The 26690-nt window shown below is 37.6% G+C and overlaps 1 protein-coding gene and 1 pseudogene across 1 annotated transcript in view; one reads left to right on the forward strand and one right to left on the reverse strand.

The window, feature by feature from the left end:
• The window catches only part of PDE7B (phosphodiesterase 7B), a 576923-nt gene that overhangs the window by 436349 nt on the left and 113884 nt on the right, over nucleotides 1-26690 (reverse strand). The window contains exon 2 of the mRNA XM_019420496.2: nucleotides 10449-10566. The gene's annotated coding sequence lies outside the window, so the exon portion shown is untranslated. The remainder of the gene's footprint in view (nucleotides 1-10448; nucleotides 10567-26690) is intronic.
• LOC109249814 (forkhead box protein K2-like) overlaps nucleotides 14434-26690 on the forward strand; it is a 126389-nt pseudogene continuing 114132 nt past the window's right edge.

Below are 26690 nucleotides of genomic sequence, written 5' to 3' on the forward strand. Positions count from 1 at the left end.
TCATTTAATCATAAAACTCTTTAAGGTGGCTATAATTAACCTTACTATGTGGCTCAAAGAAGTAACATGGTCAAGGTCACATAAATTAAGTGAGCTTGGGTTCCAACTCAGGTCACCTCATACCACAGAGCCATTCACCCATTGGAAGTCCATGCTTCAATGTCAGACCCTCAGAATTCTGTACACTCCACACAACCTGATTTCTACAGTTTTCTTCAAAGTGCTCTGTTCGTCATCTTAGTTCCAAAAAGAGGAACAGCACAAAGCAATAGAAAAAGGAAATTCCAAAGAAGGATCACAGAGACAGTTTTTAGTTGGCAAATACTGACACTTCCTCTTCTATCTACTGTTTAAAAATCAGTGTATTTACTCAAGAATTGGATCCTCTTCCCTAGTTTTCAAAGGTGTTTCTGACCAATCATACCCTTTCATACGATTCCAACTCCTTCATGTGCTACCAGTGAGCCCCCAAACTCCTGCCTCCATACCACATTGCCAAAGACTTTCAAAGTTTATAAGTCTCAACACATGCCCAAAGTTGAACTTGGCATTTTCATTCATAAAGTATCACCCTCCTTATTTTTCATACTTTGGCCCACGGCATTGCTGTGCAATTAGTATTGAACTTAAAAACTTCAATTGTTCTTAAATCTTTCCTATTCTTAGGATATAACATCCAAAAAGTCACCAAGCCCAATCTATTCCACTTCCTAGATATTCCATTTATTCACTCAAAAACATACTGTATTTATGGAGTACTCACTTTGTGTCCAAGATGCTGCACTGATCATCTCTATCTCTGTTATATGCCCACTGATCCAGCCCAGATCAAGCCCTTCACGGCCACTTCTTTTGATTTATAAAATATCATCCTAGCTTGCATGCAAGCTTCCAGTTTCCTGATATACTCCGTGCATATTTTCCACTGTCATAAGAATTATCTTCCTAAAACTAAAATGCAGTATTATAACTATTGGCATAAAAGCAGTCATCTCTCCCCTGAAGTCCATAATATTATGTCTTATTATTATTCAAAGTCCATTACACTTTGGTTCCAACCTTTCTTTCTTAGCTCATGTTCTGTTCCCCACCCCACCCCCCTGCCACCTATGTTCAAGCTTCTTTAAAGGGTCACTGATTCCTGAATACATCACACCCTTATCTGCTTATTTCTTTAAAAATGTTGTAATCTAGGGTAGCAATTTCCTTTCATCCTCCTTTTGCTTAGACATCAAGATTCATCTCAAATATTGCCTTCACTATAAGGCCTTTTCAGATGCTCCCAGTAAGGACTGAATTACTCTTTTTATTATACTGCCAGATTAAAGGGTGTATCACTATATGATTTATTACTGAAGGAATGAATATGCAGATGATGGCTAGACCATATAAAAAAATAGGACTCTGACCCATAACCTGGGTAGAAAACCAACCCCTTTATCTACAATAAATAGTCCAGAAAGTGAACCTGTTATAGTCAGGCTTGTAGGTAGTCAAATGGCTATCTCTAGCAATAATCCAAAAAAGTTAAACTATTATTTCTATAACAATCAGCCCAAAATGGCCAGGACTTGATCAATAACTGACAGTTCCTTAATTTTTGTCACTACTTCTAACTTAGGACCAACCAGAGAAAGCCAAATTTGTACCCCTAATCAATCACATAGGATGTTCTGTTTCTAGGTAGCAGGCTAAAGCTTCCCTATCCCACCGGCTTCCAATTAGGACATATGTGAAACATACCTTTTTTTCACTTATAATGATTTTCCCACTCTTCTGCCTATCATTGAGTCTCTGCCAAAATGTAATTCACAGTGGCTGATTCCCTTGGTGTAGCAAGCTCTGAATAAACGGTCTGTTTTTCTCGTTTGATTGGTCTTCATTTGTTTCTATCTTGCCAAGCCAGGGACTGACACATAAAATTACTTAATAAATTATTTATTTTTGTTGTTGTTATGCTGGCATTTGTCAGATGGCCTCTGCCACCGCAGGATGTTTTTCACAACAATCTAACTTTTCTGTCATAAATGTTTCAATAATATTACCTTACTGTTCAGTTAAACTCTGTAAGATCTGTAGTGATGTCTCCTCTTTCTTCCTGTCATTGGTAATTTGTGTCTTCCCTCTTTCCTTTATCAAGTTAGCTAGATATTTATAGATTTTATTGATGTCAAAGACCCGGTTTAGGATTTCATAAATTTCCTCAGTGCTTGCTTTGTATTTTTTGATTTCTACTCTTACTTTTTAAATTATTTTCTTTGTACTTACTTAAGGTCTAATTTCTCTTCCTTTCCTAGCTTCTTATAGTAAAGACTCCAATAAACTTAGGTCCAAGAAACCTAGATAATTTATTGTCAATAATTTTTTCTTTCCTAATATATATTTTAGTTAGATCATTTTGAGGCTTGTTTTAAGTTTTGTTTGGGCAGGTCTAGAGGAGCATTTACTTCCAGAACAATGTAACCTACTAGTAAAGTATAGCACTTTCTGGAGTGGCATTCCCCAAGTGATCAATGAGAGCTCTCCATTTTATCCGGTGATAATGTTCATGATTCTCAGGCTTGTGCCACTTATGGAAGCCTGTTACATTCACAACCTCCTTGTTTTTCTTTGCTCACCCTTGTAAAATTTCACCTCATTCATGCATGTGTTAATATTTTTCAAAGACTCCCAGGTCTTCCTTTGCATATCTCTGGCACTTTTTTTCTGTGTATCTCCCTACTTTGCATAACCTTGCATCACCATTTAAAAACATCTCAGACTTCCTGCACATCCAGATCTATCTCCTCAATTATGTAACAGCTGTTCTTTTCTTGGAATCTCCGTCTCTGTTCTGTAGCATGGAATGTGCTTCCAGGAAGAAATCCTGTGCAATTACAGAACTCACCTTATTTATTTCCCTTCCCACAGGATTCATAGTCTTTTGCTTCCTATTATCCAATGTATGAAAAAAGTTACTTTTATATGCTTTGTTCAGTTTTGTAATTTATTAAGGTAAGAGAGTAAATTGAGTCTCTTTAACTCCATGGCTGGAATCCCCACCTTCACTCTTGATGCCCTGAGATACATCTCCTATGCTGCTTCTAGAAGGATCATTCTAAAATGAAAATTGAAATATCTACCTGCTTAAAGTTTCCAACAGTCCCATAGCCTGACAATGTTCAGAATCTTGGATAAATGCCAAACACTTTAGTATGATATGGAAGACATTTGTGCTTCAAACCCTGCCTTCCCATTTAGCCTTATCTCTTGCCATGTGCCCCCTCTGTTCTCTCCCCTCATGCTGTAAACTTCAACCACAGTTGTAGCTCCTCAAATTCTCACACTTCTTTTTTTTGTCTCGGGGCCTTCATACTTATTTGCTGCTCCATTTATCTAGAATACAGTACACCCACTCTTAAACGAAAATTTGAGGACTTAACTATTAGCTCTTCCAGGAGGCATATATGACCCCTGAATACTATATAAGTGGTCCTTTCTATGTGCTTTCATAGAACCCTCTGATATTGGACTAGAACACCTGCTACAATGTCCCATAATTATCAATGTTCCCTCTGATTTCCCTAAAGGACTGTAAGTTTCTTAATACAATGTCTGTTTCTCATTTATTTTTCTAAACCAGGCACCTATACAGATGCCTCATACATATCTGTTGAGTAAATGGAAAGGTGAATGACTCTAGCAGTTGGAATAGGCATCCAGTTTTCAGAAGGCAGGCTAGGCTGATACTATAGAAAGAAAAATGGCTGTAAAGTACCAGTCAGCAAACATGCATAAAGATCCAGATGCAAATACTAGGCCTTTGAAGGTCACATAAAGTCTCTGTCCCACTTTTTTTAACAACTAAAAGTGTAAAAACATTCTTAATTTGCCAGTTTCTATTCCAGAATTACACAGACCTGGGTTTGAAACTTGACTCTTAATCTTATTAGCTATGCAAATATGACCTCTTACCAAACCTCTCAACTGCCATATGGAAATACTAGTAATACTTATCCTCCAGTGATATTGTAAGGATTAAATAAAAACATGTATGTTAAGAGCACAAGAGTGTTTGGCATATAGTGGCAATAATATCTAACATTTATTGAACACTTACTATGCACCACGCACTGTCCTAAGCCTTTCATATTACTGAGTCATTTAGTCATCACTACAACCCTGTAAGAGACACAATAACTATCTCCATTTTATTAATTTACTCATTTATTTATTTTTATTTTTAATTTTTTTTAACATTTATTCATTTTTGAGAGATGGAGAGAGACAGAGCATAAGTGGGCAAGAGGCAGAGAGAGAGGGAGATACAGAATCCAAAGCAGGCACCAGGCTCCAAGCTGTCAGCACAGAGCCTGACACAGGGCTCAAACCCACTAACTGTGAGATCATGACCTGAGCTGAAGTCGGATGCTTAACCAACTGAGATACCCAGGCGCCCCTATTCATTCATTCATTCATTCATTCATTCATAAGTAGGCTCCATGCCCAGTGTGGAGCCCAATGCAGAGCTTGAATTCACGACCCTGAGGTCAAGATCTGAGCTGAGATGAAGAGTCAGATACTAAACTGGCTGAGCCACCCAGGCAGCCCAATAATTATCTCCATTCTAAAAATGAAAAACAGAAGGCAGAAATTAAATAACTAGCAGCAATAATTAATAAGTTGTAAAGATGGCACACAGAGTTAATTAATTTTCTCTTCTAACCTTTTGGTAATCAATCTTTTATAAAGTAAAAGTTATTTTTGGAAATCTCTTAATCTTTCCATCTCATGATTATATATGCCAAGACTTGTAGTTCCTATCAGTCTCCTTCAAAGACCCTTCCAGTTCTTTAATGGCAGGGAGAATGGCCACTGATTACACATGATTTTTTATATCTGAGTTCTAGCCCACCATTCTTTATTTTGAAAAAAGCACTTCACTTCCATAAACTTCAATTTTCAGAAATCAGGAGGTACATGATACTTAATGGATTTTTACTGATAAACATAGTGGAATATAACCTAAATAGAAGTAACACAGATATATTATCAGCAGTATTATAAACTAATTAATTTATCTAGTCTACAACTATGGCTTTAATGTTCGTCACTGACCACTTTTATACATTTCAATGAAAATTTTATATTTAACAGATTAGACTGTTTCGGCAAATTATGGGGCATACTCAGGATACATTTAATTCTGATTTTGATTTTGCATTACTCATGGTGAATCTCAGCATAAAGTTTCAAAGATTCGTGAGCAAGTGAGCATTTTGACACGGAGAGGGTTTTCCAAGTTTGTCCAAATTTGGCAGTGGAGCCAGAAATTTCAGACTGATTTCAGATAATCAATCTTGAAAACCAGAAATTGTGTTCTTGAGTCAATCAGCACATCTTGAAATAAGTTCCATGTTTAGGCAGATAACTCAGGCACTTCTTGAGGTTTGTACCATAAAAATATAAACAAAAATGTATTATTTATCCTCCTAAAAGGATTTGTGAAATTTTTCTAATGACTTTGTTTTCACCAGATGCCACTAAATTTTTTTTAAATCTGTAATTTCCTTGAAGCTAAGGGAAATTCACTAATAGATAATAACAAGTGTAATCCTCAATTGCCTTTTGCTTAACATATGTATATGTATATATATGATATATTTACATATGTATGATATACGACATGCATATTACATATGCTAGTATAGATTTCTAATATAATACTGAATATAGGCAATTTCACCACATTAATATTTTGTGGTGGTAATTGTTTTTCATACAGCCACAAGTTAATTGTGTCCAGTTATCTTATAACATCACTTAGAAAATATAATATTTTGAGCCACTGAATTCCTACAAGTTGAGTCATTCAGTCTTTAAATTTAAAAAATCCTTCCTATTTGGAAGCAACCTGATAAACCGAATCAGCATGTGCATATGAGCCTGTTAGGGCTAAGCTCCTTGTGCTGATCATTAAAATTATTTGTCTGATGGAAATTCCTAGTCTTGATCCCTATTTCCATCCTACTGTGAAATGGGTTTGACTAACAAAACTCACAAAACAAACTCCATTGACAGATGAACAAGTGGGAGTGAAACATAAAATTTTCTTTAAAAGTTACTTTTGGATTATAAAATTAATACATATGCATTGTAGAAAATTTAAGATATAATATATACACAAAATTAAAATGGCCTAAATAACACACATAATATAATATTAATATTTTGATGTATACTCTTCTACTAGTGTCATATACTGCCACCCCAATTTCCTTTATGAAAATGTGTTAAAATAATTTTCTTAAAAAAAATGATTTCCATTGCACATGCATTCCTTAACTCCAGCAAGTGATCTAGTTTTACATGCTTAGGCCAAGATTTTCAGTTTCCTTCCAGAAATGTGGTTAGGTCTTAAGAGTTGGTGTATACTTTGCAATTCATTTTTTAAAAATGAATTTTTCTTGGGCGCCTAGGTGGTTCAGTCAGTTAAGTGTCCGACTTCAGCTCAGGTCATGATCCTGCGGTTTGGTAGTTCAAGCCGTGAGTCGGGCTCTGTGCTGACATGACAGCTCAGAGCCTGGAGCCTACTTCGGATTCTGTGTCTCCCTCTCTCTCTCTGCCCTTCCCCCACTCATGCTCTGTCTCTGTCTCCCAAAAATAAATAAACATCAAAATTTTTTTTAATAAAAAATGAATTTTTCTGTAATTCCCATCTGAAGGAATAGATGCTCATTCAATCTGTCTATGTGGTCCTTTCTACTGATAACATTCTGTGAACTTCTTCTTCGGTATAGAAAGTATTCTAATTCCTCACCACTTTTTGTATATCCAAAGCACCATATGCTAATCAGGGTCACAATTTATTTTTACAATTGAGATATTTATATCATTCTTATGTTGACATTTAAAAAAAGTATATAGATATATAAAATTCTTGGTTGCAGTTCAATTTGCATTTTTATTTCCGTCACTGCTCTGTGCATTTTCTAATGGAGGTGTTAATGAGCAGCAAAACAGCCAGAAGACAGAGGGAAAGAAATGCAGAGAACATGGATAGCATGCACAATGTATCAAAGAATAACTTTATTTTTATTTCAAACGATCATAATTTGTATTTGCAACAGGTGAACTTTACTCTTTTTGACTGGCTCATTTTCTAATAGATTTGGCCCCCTGGAAATACTATTTACAAATCTATTAGCCAACGTTTCGTGATTGTCATTACATTTATGACATTCATAAATGTCGTTGAGAAAAATAATACATACATGCCTTTTTCCCAATGGGCAAAACCAGTAAATGCTCCTGGAACAAATATGTATTTTACGTAGGCACAAAATATAGTGGTATGTGTAGCACCACCAATAACCAGTCAGCTACTTTCTCAGTGTTGGGAAACTGTCCTTTTTTTCCCTCCGGCCTCTGTTCCCTCCTTGCTCCACAGTCAGAACTACCTCATTCATTGTGCTACCTTGCTTTGCCCCACTTCCCAAGATAGGCCCCAATGTTAGACATTGGGGATTAATCACATCCAAACCATCAGCGTGGGGTTCAAGATCTACCTTTCACCTTATGTCCCCAGTACCTTCCTTCTCTTGAAACACCTTGGTGGCTGAAACCCTGTTTCATGCTTACAAACTTGACTACAGCTAAAGCTTGCTTTTGTAAATTTCTTAGCCCTCTTTGTGCACAATTCAAATTCTTGTCACATCATAGTTCACTCTGAATAGGTATTATATTCTCTATACCCTTTAAGATACTACATTCTACCGAGTAAGTTCCACAGTTTCTCATATTCCAAAGCTAGGTCCACCTTCCCCTACATCCCCTCTATCTCCATGCCTTATGTGACTCAGTTCCAGATCCTAGACTCTCAGGCTGTACTCAAGAAAGCTCCTTATGGCCATGTGCTGAGAAAAAAAAAAATGGTACACCTCTGAAATTCAACACTGAACACATAATTTCTCTGTGCTTCCCATTCAGGATGACTGCCAAATATTAGGGAATTGATTTCCCTAATATAAATATAAAGACGTATTCCCTTGACCAGGATGTCTTCTCTGGAGCCTACAACCACTTGCCAATGGCTCTTGCCTCCAACAAGGAGCCTCACTTTCAGCTGCTAGGACTGGGGAAGATGTTATTTTGAGCTTCCTGAAGTGGCCTTCAGATGTACATTACCAGAGAGACAGTATTACAAAATACTGTTGTGTGTAGATGACATAGTACATTTTCCCTCATCCCTCATCATATAATACATAACTCTGGAATTTGGGATAAGGCACAAGAACCTAACCAATATTTAAAATATTATTTCAGTGGAATTATCTTTTTGATTTACAAATAACCAATTCAAAACTTTTTGTCTGTAACATTAATAATATGAGGCATTTTGCAATCCTGATTCATAAGTAGCCAAAATTACTTCAACAGTGATAGCTGTGGATGTATATTGCTGAAAGTAATGTAATTAAACATTATAGGTGAAAGCAGGGGCCCCCATGTAAGCAGACATGAAATGGTTAATTTGAATTTTGACCTTTGTTATTAAAGCAAGCTATTTTGCAACCCATGTTAATCTTGATTGTCCCATTGGGGCAGAGAACATAATCATGGAGTAAAGGCTTTAAGTAATGAGGAAGAAAATTCTGGTTTAGCTTTCAGTTTGGAAAATGGTCTTTTGCTGCCAAAGGCCATGGATGGTACTCAATAGTAATTATTATCCCTATTTCACAAATGAGAAAACTGAGAATAAAACAGAAATATCTGGAGCAGAAAAAAAATGGACATAAACTTAATGATTCACTAATACTTTAATACTGAAGTATTTATAGTTTAATATTGTGAAGCATTAAAAGAACCAGTTTAATCAAAGTTAAAATGCAAAACAAACAAACAAACAAACCATAATAGTACTAAAGGAAAAACCATAGGACATTCTTAATAACCATAGAATGGGAAGGCTAAGAATGACACAAACCCAGAAGCTTTAAGAGAAAAAATTGATGCATGATGAATGTGACCATAAAACAGATTTATTTTTTAAATCACTACATGACAAAAAAGAGAATGAGAAACAATAAAAAAAAGATAAATGACACACTAAGAATATACTTCCACCACTCACACTGCAGAGAAGAGCTAATTTCTTTAATCTATAAAGAACTTCCATTCATTAGTAAGGAAAAAACAAAAAGACAAGTCCCATATAAAAGTAGGCAAAAATTAAGAACAAATAGTTGACAGTAAAGTAAATGCAGATGGTTTAAAGCATATAAAAACAGCTTACTCTCATTCACAACAAGAGAAATAGAGGGGCGCCTGGGTGGCTCAGTTAAACATCTGACTCTTGATTTCAGCCCAGGTCATAATCTCACAGCTGTGAGCTCCGAATTGAGCCCTGTGTTGGGCTCTATGCTAGGTGTGGAGCCTGCTTAAGATTCTCTCTCTCCTTCTCCCTCATCCCCTCCCCATGCCCTCTCAAAAAAAGAGAGAGAAAGAGAGAGAAAAATATAAATTAAAAGCGCAACTACAGACCGTTTTCTACCTACCAAATTAGCAAATATCAAAGAAGGATAATCTACTGTATTGCCAAGGGTTTGGAGAAGCAGGCACTCATGTTTGCAGCAGGAGCAAATTGGTAAAGCCCTTTTGTTCAGTTGTTATTTAGCAGAGGTTCCTGAATCATGTAAGACGTATAATTTGTAACCATTACCCCGGGGCCTAGGATAAATAGACAAGTGAAATAACATCCTTTACAAGTTTTTTCCAGCAAACCCTTTTCCTCTTTGGCTGTGATGATCCATAAACTCTGGGCTTTTATTACAGATGAGGCTGCTGTTTACAAAATGAGACATTATCCATAACTTTGTTCTAGTCTCAAATCTACACCTTGTAAAGTTGGCATATACATATTATGGTAGTTTTAAAACATGTCCATAAATTCTCTGGTATCCTTTCATGAAGCAAAGCTTAATTCCCCTCATTTTGAGTATGGGCTGAACTTAGTGACTTGTTTCTAATGTACAGAATACTATGGAAGTGATGGCACATCACTTCCAAGACTAGGTCATAATAAACGCTACAGCTTCTGTCAGTCTTTTGCTCATGGGTCATTTGTTCTTGGAGAAGCCACGGGGTGAGGAACTGAGACCTCCAGCCAATAGCCATATAAGGAAGCCATTTAAAATTGAAGACCTCAGTCCCAGCTGAGCCTTCAAAGGCCTGCAGCCTTAGGAGACACCTTGACTGCAACTCCAAAGGAGAACCTGAGCAAGCACCACCCGGCTAAGCCATTCTTGCCGTCCTGACTCTCAGAAATTATGTGAGATTATGTTTGTTTTCAACTGCTAAATTTTGGCATACTTATAATGAAACAATAGATAGCTAATATATATATCTTCTGTCCTTCCCCACTCCCCATCCTCCCACTCCCCAGAGAATAGATATATCTTTAAGCTCACCACACAGTCACTGCTTTCTCTTCTGTCTGCTCCATTTCCAGGGACAATGAACTCACGTAGCCTCTACAGCAACAAGTTGGAGAAGAGGAAGAGGTGAGGAAGGGAAGTGATGTAATCACTATAAGTTCATGCAGAAGAGGGAAAAAAAAAACATGAGAGAAAATATGTGTTAGAACTTTCCTTACACAATTCTCAAATTACTACATAATTTTCTTGGAACCTGCTGACTTGAACATATCTAGCTGATTTCTTTCAGGATACTTCCCACCGTTTACTTCCCCAATTTCATTCATCTTCCTCCTCCCAACCCAGGTGGTACACACTCTTAGATAAGAGCTGGAAATGTGGAAAGATTCAGGGCTTGTATAACCTTGGAACATCAACAAAGAAAAAGGACACTAGCATAACAAGCTATTTTTTTTCTAAACTGCACCATTTTCATAAATATGTAAATTTTGTTCCAATAAATTTCACCATACACATTCTGGGGTCCACAGTCAACAGTATATAGCATTCAACACTCTACCTTATAAAGACTTCATATTCTTTCTTCTTCTTCCTTCCTCTCTCTGTCTCTCTCTCTCTCTCCCCACATACACATAGCCCACTCACCACCCCCACCTCCTCTCCCATCCCATGATTTGTAGTACTAATTCTGAAAAATTCTTTGCCCCTCAATGGAACTGCACTTTAAAAAGATTATAGAATTTCTTATGGTTTGCCTCCTGAGAACAAACTGAGGTTTGATGGGGGGTGGGGGAGAGGGGAAAGTGGGTGATGGGCATTGAGGAGGGCACCTGTTGGGACGAGCACTGGGTGTTGTATGGAAACCAATTTGACAATAAATTATATTTAACATAAAAAAACAAGTCACATGGTTGGAATACAAATATAGTAAGATGAAAAAATAAATAAATAAAAAGATTATAGAAGTCTTTCCAATGTTCAAAGTTGAAAGAAACGAATTTCACACTGCTAAGGGCTAACAGCCATTCTTTTCTTTTCTGATTATTTATTTTTGAGAGAGAGAGAGAGAGAGAGTGAGAGAGAGAGAGAGAAAGGGCAGAACGAGAGGGAGACAGGTAATCCAAAGCAGGCTCCACACTGTCGGTGCAAAGCCCAACCCGGAGCTCAAACTTACATGTAACTTGCAAGATCATAACCTGAGCTGAAGTTGGATGCTCAACTGACTGAGCCACCCAGGAGCCCCATGCTAAGAGCCATTCTTAAACACACATGAAAGCATGGAACTTTAAAACCATTCCCTTTAACACACACACTTCTTCCCCCCCCCCCCCCCCCAGTTTTCTTACTAGTAGAAAAACAACAATCCCCAGGCATAATTTCTGCTGAGACTCACACATCATAGTTTGTCCTTTGGTCCAGTTTATATCTCACATGACAGAGGAAGGAAACTAGCATCACAAAGTTCGGAATCATACCTTACTGCCAATAGGGCCCATATCCAGAGGGCCAGAGGTGAGGCTGCACCCACATAGCCTCCAAACTGCCACTCCCTTTCACCCCCCACACTTAACTTACTGGGCTCACACATAGTTTCTGTGTCTAAGGCACTATTTCACTACCAATCTTGCTTTGAACTCTTACCTGCACGGTTGGGAACTAATTCCATAAACCAAGAAGTTTATGCCTACGTCTATATATCTGGCATTCCTCTCTTGGGCATTTTCCCGTCCTGTCAGGCTCGTTCCAATGCTTCTTATGCTCTTGGGACATCCTGCTTTGAGCTGCGATGTAGTAGAGGCCCAGGCTCTGAGGTAATCCAGGGATCCTAGCTCTTGAACCCCCCCAAACTGGGTGTCTCCACACAAATCACAATAGCTCTGTGGCTGAATTGCCAGAATGCTTTGTACCCAACATCATTCCGTTACCTCAATATTTACCCAAAGCCAAACCACCTCTAGTGATCCTTCTGCACAGAGGCTGGGGACAAAAACTTAGTCCCTTTTCCCTGTGGTCCTAAAAGAGAGCAGTTCTTCAGATGTTTTGCTAACGAAAAGGGATTTTTGAGGGGTGCCTGGGTGACTCAGTCAGTTAAATGTCCAATTTTGGCTCAGGTCATGATCTCGTGGTTTGGGAGTTCAAGCCCTGCATCAGGTTCTATGCTGACAACTCAGAGTCTGGAGCCTGCTCTCTCTGCCCCTCCTGGCTGGTGCTCTACCTCTGTCTCTCAAAAATAAATAAACATCTGGGGCGCCTGGGTGGCTCAGTCGGTTAAGCATCTGACTTCGGCTCAGGTCATGATCTCGCGGTCCGTGAGTTCGAGCCCCGCGTCGGGCTCTGTGCTGGCAGCTCGGAGCCTGGAGCCTGTTTCGGATTCTGTGTCTCCCTCTCTCTCTGCCCCTCCCCTGTTCATGCTCTGTCTCTCTCTGTCTCAAAAATAAATAAACATTAAAAATAAATAAATAAATAAATAAACGTTAAAAAGTTCAAAGAAAAGGAATTTTTGAAACAAAAAAGAAGGTATGGAGGATAAAAGTAGATATAAACAGCACACATTCTCTTTTAACAAGATTGAACAGTGAAACAAGAGCACAGAACAATGTAGCTCTCCACTGCCACCATCACTTCCCCGAAAAAAAATGTCAAGGAGGAGCCTACGTGTGACTACACATGAGTTGATTATTTGACTGTTTCTCACAGTAGGCATGTTTCCAAATATCCTCAAGAGAAATAAAAACTAATTATGCATATCTAATAAACACTTCTATGGTAGTAGTTTTCTATCAGTAGGATAGCGATCTGTATGCATCTGCTCACAAAGTTTCCATAGCTCACAAGTGCTCACAGCACAAAAAGATTATGCCTCTTCATGTCTCCTAAGGCCTCTGACAGGTTCTGACTCAACCTTCTTGCCATTCATACCCTCCCATACCCATCGGGACCTATGCTTTTAAACACAGAATGATTTGTAATTCTCAAAAGGTACCATATTCTTCTCCGTCTCTTGGCTTTTGCACACTCTCTACTTTCTGAAATGCTCAATCGTGCCCTCATCGCCATCCTTCATACTCCCCACCTCATTTAGCTGGAATCTCACTCATTCTTCAAGGTCTGGCTTATGAATCTTGTCCTTGTCTAATGCTTTCCTGACACTTCACACTCAGCCAGAGAGAAGTGAACATCACCTTTATATCATCTTTGTGCCTGGTGCGTACCTTTAAATACATACATGTCTCCAGCTTAGACAGTGAGACTACATCCTATGGTCAAAGCTCACATCTTGCTCTTGTTTGTAGCTATACCAACAGAAACAATGGCTGGCACGTAAAAAATGTTTAAAAGGCATTTAGTGAAAGAATAGATGGATAAATGGATGGGTGGATGGATGGATGGATGGATGGTAAGCATTAAGAATTTTTCATGATTTCTCAAAAAGAAAAGAATTTTTCATGACTTCTCAAAGTAGCAGATACTGAGATACGGTGGTAGGTTCTATATAAATGCCTTTAAATATATACTCTCAGCAAGAAGGTGAGCAAACTGAAGCTCAGAGAGGTATCGTCATATGTTCAAGTTTACACACAGTAAGTAGTAGAGTTGGAATAATTTGGACCTGGGTCTGTTTGACAACAAAGCCCATGGTCTTTTCACAGCACCATATTTTGTTTTTATTCTAGTGAGTACAGCCATGGCAGAACAATATATTTAACAGGATATTTTAAAAGAGAAATATCCCAAGAAAAACAATTTAGGAAGCTACCATGCCTTAAAGAAAATGATTAATACTTAAACACCTTTCCTTTGCATCTATTCACACCAATAACCTACCTCACTATTAGATGGCCTCCCAGGAGACTTACTAACTGTCAGGAAGTCATATCTGAAAAATGTCTGGTGTCTAGTTGTATCTCTCACTGCAAATTAATGTGGATCTTATAACCAAGCACACAAGTCATTAGTTTTTAAATCAGGTTTGTTTGTCTTAACACAAACTGGCAGTATATAGAGTCACCAACAATGTATGAACTGTGGAGAGGAAGAGGCTGGGGAGAGAAAGGGTTGCCTAGTTTCCAAGTGTGCAGCACTAACGGCTGTGCTCTACATCACCGTGTGCCATCTGACGCCCGCTCTGAGAAGCAAGCCAACAGGCACCGTTCTCTTCCAGATGCAAAAGAAAAAAAAAAAGCCTTTCAGCTATAACAAGCTGGAGGGCCATGAAGCAGTGGTCAGCTGCACTGCAATTTGTTTCCAAGATGACAAAGAGCAGAAAGTACAAACAGGGTAAGGTTGGAGACCTCAGTCAGAGGCACTGGATGATCCCACTGTTGCTGGGTGCCTGAACTTGGTAGCGTAACTTCTTTGCTTGGAAGCCCTCAATCAAGCAGGACCTCTAAGGCTACAACTGTAATTTCAAACCACAAAAGAAAACAGAACCCTCTCAAACTTTTATTTTGCTGAGGAAGTGGATGATTTAAATAAGTCTGTTTGACACATGCCTATCTGACTTCCCAGTTCCCTTAAGTTTCTTGCAAGTCAGCCATAAAGCTATTCCCCACTTGTTCTGACAGGATTTATGCATTCTACATCTGGTATTCAGCAAGCATATTTTTCTTCCTTTTTCATTGAACTTCTGCCCATACACACATACAGGGTCTCATTTTAATAGCAGGATTATTCCCTGTATATTTAAATACACAGGAAACAGGAAATCATCTAAAAGAACACAGTGATCTCATGGTTATATCACTTTTCCCCACAAGCCCATTTGGAATCAGAGACAAAGACAAGATTCTGGGGCTTATAGCTTCAGAGTTTCTCAACCTGAGAGACTGACTGACCTTAAGTTCCCTCTTCTGGTTCTTAACAAAGTACAAATTAAGAAAATGAAATAGCACATTTATTCCAAGATACAGGAAAGAAAAGAATTTTTTTTCAAGATAAATCTGTATTCAGGTCTCAGAAATGTAAAAGGGCATTTGGTTAGCTGGCTAAAGCAGGGGTCAGAGGATCTAGGGAAAGCCCTCTGCTGTGGAATCAGGAAAGGTCTCTGTACATTCAAACATGGCTCACAGTTTGCCCTGGGTTTTCTGAAAGACGTATTTGGAATGGAGAAACTTGTATTTATTGAGCACTAACATGTCTTGACCATTTAATCCTCACAAAACCCACATGAGATACGTATTTTAGCCTCATATTACAGATGAGGAAGCTGAACCTGGACTCCTAAAGAGACTCAGCGTATTGCAAAGGAGAGCATTTCTCCCAGTTAGAAATTCTTTCTATGGCGTAAGTTTTCCCGAGATGCTTCACACTGCAGCCTTGGGGAAGGGCTTAAGAACACGATCTTGTTATAACACCCTGGGAATGGAACTTCCCACATCCCATCTCCAACTGTACCCAATTAGGGACCAAAATTGCTCCATGTGATGGCTCTGAGAAATGGCAGCTCTAGAAGTCCTTTCTCCATCAAAGAACAAAGAAATTAGGTTCTGTATACTTCAATGTATTCTATTCTTTAAGCATTGGTATCCCTTTCTACTACCTATGTCAGCTCTCTGTTAACTTGAATGTTTGATTAATCCGAGTATTTTCTTTCCCAAACATGCCAGAAAATGAAGCATTTGTGAAAGCAGGATACTCTTATTCAGCCCCTGGAACAGCTACCCCACTCCCAACTCTTCAGGAATGCCAATGTCTTCCCTCACCTTGTTTGCATCAGACATTTTGCTAGTTCCTACCTCACTTCCTTTTCTGTTGAATGTTCTCCTTATCCATGCATCTGAAACTATCACCATCAAATCTGATTCAAATCCTCCTCAAAGTCTCCATTCTTGGCCCCATGTGGATGTTAACTCCTTAAACATGCTAACCCAGTCTATATGACCTTGGAACTACATTACTCTGCACCTATTCTCAGTGCTTTGTAACTAACCTTTAGTCATTTTCCGTATAACATTCTTTGTCTCCCTAACCTTTGCAGAGTGGAACAGCATCTCTTATTATTTTGAATCTTGAAATAGGGTGTGTCTAAACTCACATACATCCAGCGGAGTGCTGAAGCCGTGTTAGGCCCGCACTCAAGAGCCCCTTGTATATATTATGCTGCATATCTCTTCCTGACTTAGTTTTTAGTAATACCATGTTGGTATGAAATTTGACCATTGTGGGGGTATTTATGTCTCAGAAATTAGCAACAAATCAAAACTTTGTTTTCCTCCTTTGGAGAACCAGTTTACCAGTACAATGTCCTTGCTATTCAAAGTGTGGTTCAGAGACCAGCAGAATCACCATCACTTGGGAGCTTGTTAGAAATATGGAACCCAGCATCTCACCTCCAGCCTCCCAGATTTTTGCATTTTTTTAAACAAGACCCTCTGGCGATTTGCTTGCCTATTAAAATGTGAGACAAGGAACTTCTAAAATCACCTCTTAAAATCTAGAATTGATTCATTTTACAAAGACTAGGTTCAATACATTTTTGACATTAATGGAAATCCACAGTGTGAAACTGTTTCAATTCTCAAGGCCATTTGCCAAGAGCCAAGATGTATTTGTCCTATTTACATAGTATTGCTGTAAAATTCTGAATAATTTGTTTTTAAAAGTTTGAAATGGGACAATGTCCAACAGCTGGGAGAAACTTGGATTTTTAATACTAAATTAAGGGCACAGCAAACTAATAATGGAAATTAAAAAGATTTTTGGAAGTGGAAAATGGCAAAGATCTAGGAAAGGGCATGGAGAATCTTTTCTTCTTTTTACATGCAACTTTGATGAACTTATGTTGCCTAACGTATGCATACATCAAAGAAATTTTGAAACCATGAACTAATATTAATAAAGCAGCTGCATCATCCTTTACAAACGGCTTCTCCAGTACATTAGTAGTCGTGCAAAAATCCTGGGTAGAATTCTGCATAAAATATTAAGGATAAGCCTAAAAGCACACATGAAACTTACAACGCCAAATTCCAATATATATTGTAACATAAGTTTCTGAAAAGCTGCATCCGTTGAATATTTGCAAAAGAAGTCTATGTTATTGACAAAGCACGAACTTTAGGGTCAAGTTGCTTGAGTTTAAATCCCAGCTCTGCCACTTACTAGCTGTGGGATCCTAGGAAAGTTACTCTGTACCTCAGTTCCTTACCTGTAAAACAGAAGTATAAGAATATTACCTACCTCATTGCATCTGGCAGTTGCAGCAACCACACCCATTGGTCACTGTGGTTAAGCTTACTGACTCTGGAGCCAGACTGGCTCATTTGAATCTTGGCCCTAACCCTAAGTGTGTGCTCTTGGGCAAGTTCCCTCATCTCTAAAATGGGGAAAGAATAAATAAGTCAATTTATGTACAAGGCTTAGAAGAGCCCCTGGCCAAAGTAAGGGCTATGTAAGTATATTACCAGGCAGTTCTATTTAATTTTTTTTTTTTTTTTTAGATTTTTAACAATATTTATCTGTCATCAAACAAACCAGCTTGGGTTAGAGGTTAAAAAGATATATATGTTTACATCTCTGCAGTTTCAAATATCAGCTAAAACAAACAAACAAACAAACAAAACCCCACAAATTCAGAAATGTTTTAGGTAAATTTGTGAGAGTATTACAGCTTAAGCCACTGGTTCTTAATGTTTAAGGGGAACAGAATCTGCCACCCCAAAATATGTCTCTTGGCATAAGGACTGTTTTAGGCTATTTTTAAGAAAGAGCAGACATAGCAGAAGCTCTGAAAATAGTAGAAGTTATCATTTTGTAAGAAACATTTTCATTCATAAGGGGAATCTCTATTTGTAAGAGATTCTATTTGTCTCCCTCTCTGTACCAAAAGGATGGTAAATCTAAATCTTTAGAAACTTATCAGGGCAGAAAGCAACAATATAAATCAGCATAACCATCTTACCCTTGCTTCTTGCCATCCACCCCCACCCTTGCCCTTCCATAATTCGTCTTCCCCTCCAACCCCTACAACCTCCAACATCTTTCTTTTGTCTTTAGCTAAAGATGTTATTTTAACAGTGGCTTCAGCCATTTCAGAGAGTTATTCAGTTTTCTTGGACATCTCCCATATATACAGAAGGCATACATGTTATTAAACTTTTGTTTTTCCCTCTTAATTTCTTTTTTTTTTTAAGTTTCTCGATTTATTTTGAGAGAGACATAGACAGCATTAGTAGGAGAGGAGCAGAGAGAGAGAAACGAGAGAATCCCAAGCAGGCTCCATGCTGCCAGAGAACCTGATGTAGGGCTCAGAGCCACGAAGCTCTGAGACCATGACCTGAGCTGAAACCAAGAGTCGGATGCTTAACCAACTGAGCCACCCAGGCACCCCAATGTCTTTTGATTGCACAGGTGTGTCAGATTAAAAGGCTCAAGAGAAAATTATTTTTCCTCCCATACTATATCTTCTGGGGAAATTTAATGAACATTGATGACTGGGTCACAACTCCAGAGATTCTTTTATTTTTTGTGTGTTTATTTTTGAGAGAGAGTGTGTGTAAGCACAAGCAGGGGAGGGGCAGAGAGAGGGGGGACAGAAGGTCTGAGGAGGGCTCTGTGCTGACACTAGAGAGCCTGATGCCAGGCTTTAGCTCAGGAACTGCGAGATCACGACCTGAGGTAAAGTCAGACACGTAACTGAGCCACCCAGGTGCTCCACCTCTAGAGGTTCTGATGTAATTGGTCTGTGTTGTGGCCCAGGCATCAGGAGTCCTAAAATCTCACAGGGGATTTTAAATATTCAACCATGACTGAGAAACACTGGTCCAAGGACATGATTAAGCAAATGTCAGAAGCAGATTGACAAAATGGTATGGATTTCATGTGGTCGTTGATCTTTTTCGTTACTAGGGCTGGCCTGCTAGCTCTGGAAGCCTCAAATCTTGATGAGGGTAGGCATATTCAAGGCCAATCAGCTTGGGGGGTGCAGGAGAGGAGGTCATTACCTTCCAAAGCTTGGACTCACCAGAGACTGATTCGACTTTAAAATCAATTAATTATTTACAATAGTACTATCTCTTTCCAGCAGGAATACCTACTTGGGAAATGAAATTAATTATCAGAGAACTGTTTGACAAGGCTATGAAATCAGAAAAGGGTCTAGGAATCTGAAGGAGGGGCATGACCCGAAAGCAGTAATAAACTAGATTCTAGATTCTAAACCAATGGTTCTCAAACTTTGCTGTATATTAGCATCACCTTGCCTGGGCCATACTGCAGACCAACTAAGTCAGCATCACTGGGGTTTCAAGGTATCAGTACTTTTTAAAAATTTTACAAATGACTCCAATGGGCATCCAAATTTGAATATCAAGGATATTATTATACTTCTCACAATGCTCCTAAATTCATCTTTTCAATGCTTTAGTTCATCTGACAATGTTTAAATTTACATTAAAAAGTACTTGATATAAAAAATGTGTTAATATGCTCTAATTCACCCCCACTCAAATATCTACATGCTCCTTTTTTTATACAGATTTTTCCAGATGAGAATGTAATTAATTATTGAATTTATATAATCTATTAACCATGGGTATTCCAACATCAGAGTTGTGGGAAATATTAGTTCATGCCTGATTTTTAGAAGACAGGAGTTATTTGGAGTTAATTTGCATTTATAGTATCAATCTTTGTAAAACTACTGAGAAAAAGTGAAGTAAGTTACAAGGTTTTGTGATTCCTTTTATGACACCATATTGGAACCACAAATGATCAGCAAATTGGCATGAACAATTAGCAGTGCGTCTTGTCACCTAATTAAAATGAAAATGCTCTTTCCTTTGAAGAATCGGTAGAGAAAAGAGAGCTTCTGCATCTCTCTTATGTTCATTGCCAAGTGCAGTGAATTGAAAATAATAGGTACTCAGTAATGCTTTCAGGATGAAATTGCCTTAAAACCTTTTCTTCTAAGACTAAAGCAATATTGGCAAAGCAGGTCTATCGTTGTTATGACTTGGGTTTTGCTCCTTAAGTACATCACAAATGTTATATGACATAGTTGAGTAATGTCAAGAATGAGCTTTTGGAATCCAGTTTTAGAGTGCCTCATATTATCTAAAGAAGAGTACTTCCTTTGCTCCACTTCAATGTTGTTGACTGAACTCTCAGACAGTATCAGAAATATCACCCTCTAAAAGTCACCACCTCTACTACCTGGCTTTTCCATTTTTTGCCTCTCATCTACCCACTAGAGATTTTTTGGTTTAAGAGAATTTAGGCAAATGCTGAAGTAGTCACTGTGATCAGAGTTCCATTATCATAATGGTCTGCCCATTATAAATTTGAATATTTAGCCTCCCACTAAGATTAGGAAATTCAGACAAAAGATTTCTTAAACTTGATTGGGAATTTGAGGCAAAATGACTACTCTCAGTTATTTATGATTTTTGTGAAAATACATATAATTTTGGAAATTATGAGGAGAATAGTTGGTTCTCATTTTTCAATCCTTCTTATTCCATAATTTCTTTCTTGTGAATTTGTCTGGCATTATCAAACAAATAAATGGCCTTCATGAGCACTGACCTTCAACTGCAAATGAATGAATGAATGAATGAATGAATGAAGTAATAAATAGATTTTATGTATATTGTGTTTATTACATTATGTTCTGCTATATTTACCTTAAATCTTATATAAACCATACTTTTTAAAATGTTAATAGCATGTTTTATTCAGCTTAACATATCCAAAGTATTATCACTTTAATCACATTCAATATAAAAATTGAGATATTTTACATTCCTTTTTTAGACTAATTCATTGAAATCTAGCACATATCAATTCAGACTAACCATTTTTCAAGTGCTCAGGAGTTTCATGTAGCTAGTGACTACCATAATAGACAGTGTAGCCTTAGACTATTTGGTACCTAGCCTTTGGGTCTCAGCTTATTCTTACCCTCCTCCCAGAATACACTGCTTCCTGTTTTTCCATGCTACTTATGAGGTGCCTCTTCTCTCTCTTCACTAGGGAAGATCCCTATGTATAGAACTGAGGGTAGGGACTTTGTCTCCTTTCATCCTTACATTTCTACTATTCCATCAGTAGCTACCAGATACATATTGGCTGAACAAATGATCCAAGTTCACACAGTTATTGCAAAGCTTGAATAATAATGTCATGTGTGGCCTCCTACCGTAGATCTTTTTCCATGGTTGACACCCATTAAGATCATTGGTCATGGAATATTTATTATTAACTGACTACTTAAAAAATCAGTATTTTTTCAAACATTTCTCCTCACTAACATCAGTATTTAATCCTAACTATTGAGTCAGTATACAGAGAAGGTCTGCCTTTTGCTGATTGTTGCAGGCAACTCAATGCAAATTCAGTCCAATATAAATGAATCACAGAAAGAAGGTTTATGTCTTGCGGAAAATGCAGGATTTCATGTACTGAAAGCCACTGACCACTTAGGATCTGGCAGGTTTAGTCAGGTCAGTTAACTGTAGAAAAAAAAAATCAGCAAGGATTAAGATACAAATGGTTTTGTTTGTTTGTTTGTTTGTTTGTTTTAGAGAGAGTGTGTGTGCAAGCAGGGGAGAGGGGAAGAGGGAAAAGAGAATCTCAAGCAGGCTCCATGCTCAGTGCAGAGCCCAACATGGGGCTCAATCCCATGACCCTGGGATCATGACCTGAGCTGAAAACAGAAGTTGGATGCTCAACGGACTGAGCCACCTAGGTGCCCTAAGACACAATGTTTCTTAAAAATGATTTAAGGCCCTCACAGTGCACAGAAAGGATTCTTTGTGCTGTGAAATCCAACATGAAGTGAAGGGTGTTGATTATGCTGCCATATCATTTTAAAATAATTATACTTACTGCTTTGTTCAAATGGTCAGTGTGTAGTTGTGATTAGAACCTATATTTTAAATATGAGAAACTTTACGAATTTCAATTTCATTTTTAAGTATAGCCCCAATCAAAAACATGTTTTAATCTATAGTTCACTCTGAAATTTTGTCCCATGTTTTTAAAAATTAAATTCACTTTAAATGGCCTTTATCTTAGTACTAATTATTCTCAGCTAACAAGGGTGACTGGTTTGCAGGTGGCTTTCTCTAGGCCCAGAAGATGGGACTGGAGGCCTTGGCTAAAGTCAGAGTCACATCCAGGGTGGTTGCCAAGCACTTTCTCTGCTCCTTCTCTCCATAGGCTGTGAATGACATGAACAGGAAAGAGGTGAGCAGATAGCGGCTCCATGTGGGCCAGACCCAAAAGTTGGCAGAGCTGCAGAATGAGCTGAAGCTCAGGTTCAAGCAGATGAAGCAGTTACCAGGGAGAGTCAGGCCTGTATATATGGAGGGCCTTGAATATGAATCCTTTCTCTAGAGACCTCACTTCGGAACTTGGCTCAGGGTAGGAATCAAGTAAGCCCTGGGATGTTCCCTGCTGTCTTAGTAATAATGGAGAAACCAGACACAAACCAACTGCCTGAGACTTTTTAAGACTTTAATTTTTAGAGCAGTTTTAGATTCATAGTAAAATTAAGATGAAGGTACAGAGATTTCTCATAGACTCCTTGCTCCCATAGCTTCCCCCATTGTCAACATCCGCCACCAGAGTGATAGATATATTTGTTACAGTTGATAAATCTACATTGACATCTTCTTATTACCCAAAGACCACAGTTTAGATTAGCGTTCACTCTTAGTATTGTACATTCTATGGATTTGGCCTAATGTCTAATGACATGTCTCATCATTATGGTATCATACAGTATTTTCACTGACCTAAAAATTCTCTGTGTTCTGCCTATTCATCCCTACTCTACTCCTACCCCTAACCCCTAAGCCCTGGCAGCTACTTATCTTTTTACTGTCACCGCAGTTTTGCTTTTTCCAGAAGGTCTATAGTTGGAATCATAGCGTACACGGCCTTTCCAGCTTGGCTTCTTTCACTTAGTAATATGCATTTAAGTTTCCTTCATGTCTTGTCATGGCTTGAGAGTTCATTTCTTTTTAGCTGAATAATATTTCATTGTCTGGATGCATTACAGTTTATTTACTCGTTTTCCTATTGAAGGACATTGTGGTTGCTTCCAAGTTTTGGCAATTATGAAGAAAGCTGCTATAAACATCCATCTGTAGCTTTTTTGTTTTGAACGTAAGTTTTCAACTCTTTTGGGTAAATAACATGGAGAATGATTGTTGGATCTTACGGTAAGAGTATGTTTTCTCTTGTAAGAAACTGCCAAAGTGTCTTCCAAAGGGACTGTGACAAACATATATATTCGATAAAATATAATGCATCAGGCTCATTGAAAGCGATCAAATTCAGAAACTTGGGGCAAAAAGGGAAGGTAGAAAGTGAAAACCCAGAAATCTGTACTTCTATAAGCTCCCTAAGGTAAGTTTAGTTCATCAAAAGTTGAGAAACTTTGTTAAAATGAAGTATCCTGCTTATTTTGTCTAAGAGTTTGAATAGAGCACTAGTGGTCCCAACATCCCGAATTTTTCCATCATCATTGCATATTTGTATTCATAGGGATCAAACAGTTGCTTCTTTTCTTAATATACTTTAGACAGGCCTATATTTTCCATTTGGAGTAGAATTATAAATAACAGCAACAGAAAGTTGGAAGGAAGCTTAAAATAGCAAAGAATTTATCTCATCCCCCACCATCCCATCTTGAGGAGTACAGGTGAAAAAAATTTAAGGACCTCTAGAGAAGTTCTCAAAACCTTTCCAGTAATATATTCTGTAGCTGAGATAATTTAATTTAAAACCGTTTATTTGTGTTAACCTCATTTCTTTTTTTCTTACCCCAAATTCTCTGAGTTTAAAATATTATTTTAAACAAACATAAAAGCCAATATCTAGGCCTTTATTGAAGACAGGGGAAGAGAGCATTGACCACATCCTTCCTTTAAACAAATCTGCTCTAAATATTAAAATATAAGCTTTTCAGAAGTCATAGCTTCCTTAGCATACAGCTAAGGGGGGAGTATTGCATACAGGGGTTCCAGGCATAATAAACACACAGCATAATTTGTGGCATGCCCCCAGAGAGCCAACAACAGGCTCTTAGCTTGCGAGAAAACAAGTTGGATTAGAGTGTGGGGTAAAGAAAGCATAAAGTATACAGGTATGATGGGCCAGCTGATGTTGGATTTTTAATTTACATTTAATCCATACTGGATATGTCCACTTTCAGATGGTAGCTGGCATCGATTCTTTTAAACCCAAGATTAATGGTGATAATGGAGCTTCCAGAGAGACTTAGAGGAAATGTATAATCAAACCATGACACAATAGGAAGGAGTGAGTTTAGATTGCAACAAGTGGTAATGAGTTAACCAACACTGCCATTTTCCCCTCTAATCTCAATAAAATATAAATTCTCCAAGAGAACCCTAAACAAATATGTCTTCTAAAGTAGCGACCTGAATAGGAAGCCAGTAGGAATTCCTCAGTAGTTGAAGACTACTTTGTGACATGGGTAAGTTAATTAATCCTTCTGTATCTTAGTTTTTCCCATCTGCAAATGGAGGATAATAATTATAGTGACATCACAGGGTTATTTACGTATTGAATGAAATATTTGTGAAATATAAGAATATAGCTTGACATAAGGCAATTATACAATAAATGTTAGCTATTATTTTTATTAATATGATATCATCCAGTAGGTTATAAAAATCAGGCTGGAACTAAAATATTGTGTTTTACCCACAAAGTATTAGGGCATTTGGGAAATGCCCAAAGTACTTGAATTTAGAGTTAAAAGTCATTTACATACACTTATGACTGGAAAGGACTTAACCTTACCTGAATTTTATTTTCTTTCTAGACTCTGTTACTATAAAAAGACATCCCTTAAATTTCTACCAAATTACACATCCAGGGCTCTTTAGAACAGTGTGTTTATTTTTAATTTGAAGGTGCCCTTGGGTGTTCCCATGTTCACAGGCAAAGCCAAAGACCTCAAAAGTGTTCAAGGCTTGATTGGCCTGTTCGTGTTGGAATGTAATTTGCATCCCATACCTTCCTGAGCTCCTATGAGCTGGAACTCAGAAACATTTCCCTGTGAAAGTAACTCAGAATCAGCTGCTTGTTAGTTCATTTACTCAGGACCAAATTCTAAACAGAAAAAAGGTAGCCAATTTTCCCAACTGGTTTAAGGAAGCTTCTTTTGTTGGCACAAACACATTCCTTTCAGATTTTATCTATCATATTAATTTTATACTGCTTGAAATAAAATTTTCTGTTCTCCTTCAGTAACCTAGGACCTTGTATGAAATCTCTCTGGCCTTATAAATTCAGGAATCTAGAATAAAATGCTTAAGCATAAAACAAACAAACAAAAAAGGAATACAAAAAATCTTATTTACCTGGATGCTTGAATCCTTTTACATTTAATCTAAATTACAAATTTTAATCCAAAATACTGTAAAAGTATTCTTATTCCAGTATATCTTTTATTTCAGTCATTCTTCTACTAGGAAGTATTTATTTGAATTCCCAGTTTTATATATATATATATATATATATATATATATATATATATATATATACACACACACACACACATATATATAATGAGATATATATATACACATATATATGTATATGTATATATATATGTATACGTGTATATATATATATATATATATATATACATATTTCATTATGGAAAATCCAAGAAGCTTAAGAAATAGCCCAAAATGTCAAAAATTGTATAATCTCACTAGAATACAAATAATAGCCAGAAAGCAATTTTAAATAAATATGATTAAGTATTAAATGGATGTCAAAGGCGTTCAGATAAGGAACTACTTAGGGGTTAATTTGGTTCCTGGAGGAAAAAAGCACAGAAGAGTTTACCTTCAGCAAGTCCCTCAAATCCTGGAAGGTTAGAAGAAATTCTCAACGGGCAGAGATAATTTGAGAGATTATTCAAAGTAGAAAGAACAATAGAAACAAAACAGTAAATATTTGGATACTCAAAAATAGTAGACAGTTTTCCAATCAATTGAACACAACATTTCTAAACATATAGAAATAAAAACAAGTATTTTTAAATATTAAATATATAGTAGAACTCAAAAGTGAAAAAGGATGCTATAAACATAAAGGGAATACAGGTGTCAAAGTCTGTTGCCTTCATGGCCATTCAAGGCCAGAACCCAGCCCAGGAAAACACATGCACTGCAGGAATCAGAACTGGGCTCCCTGTGCAAAATCAACGGAAACACTCAGTGCACAAACCATGAAGGATCCAGAACATCTCTGCTGGAAATGAGCCAACAGCCCCACCCTGTGGGTAAA

This window comes from Panthera pardus, unplaced genomic scaffold (assembly GCF_024362965.1).
Source record: "Panthera pardus isolate Hobbes unplaced genomic scaffold, ASM2436296v1 HiC_scaffold_17, whole genome shotgun sequence".
Taxonomy (NCBI): Eukaryota; Metazoa; Chordata; class Mammalia; order Carnivora; family Felidae; genus Panthera; species Panthera pardus.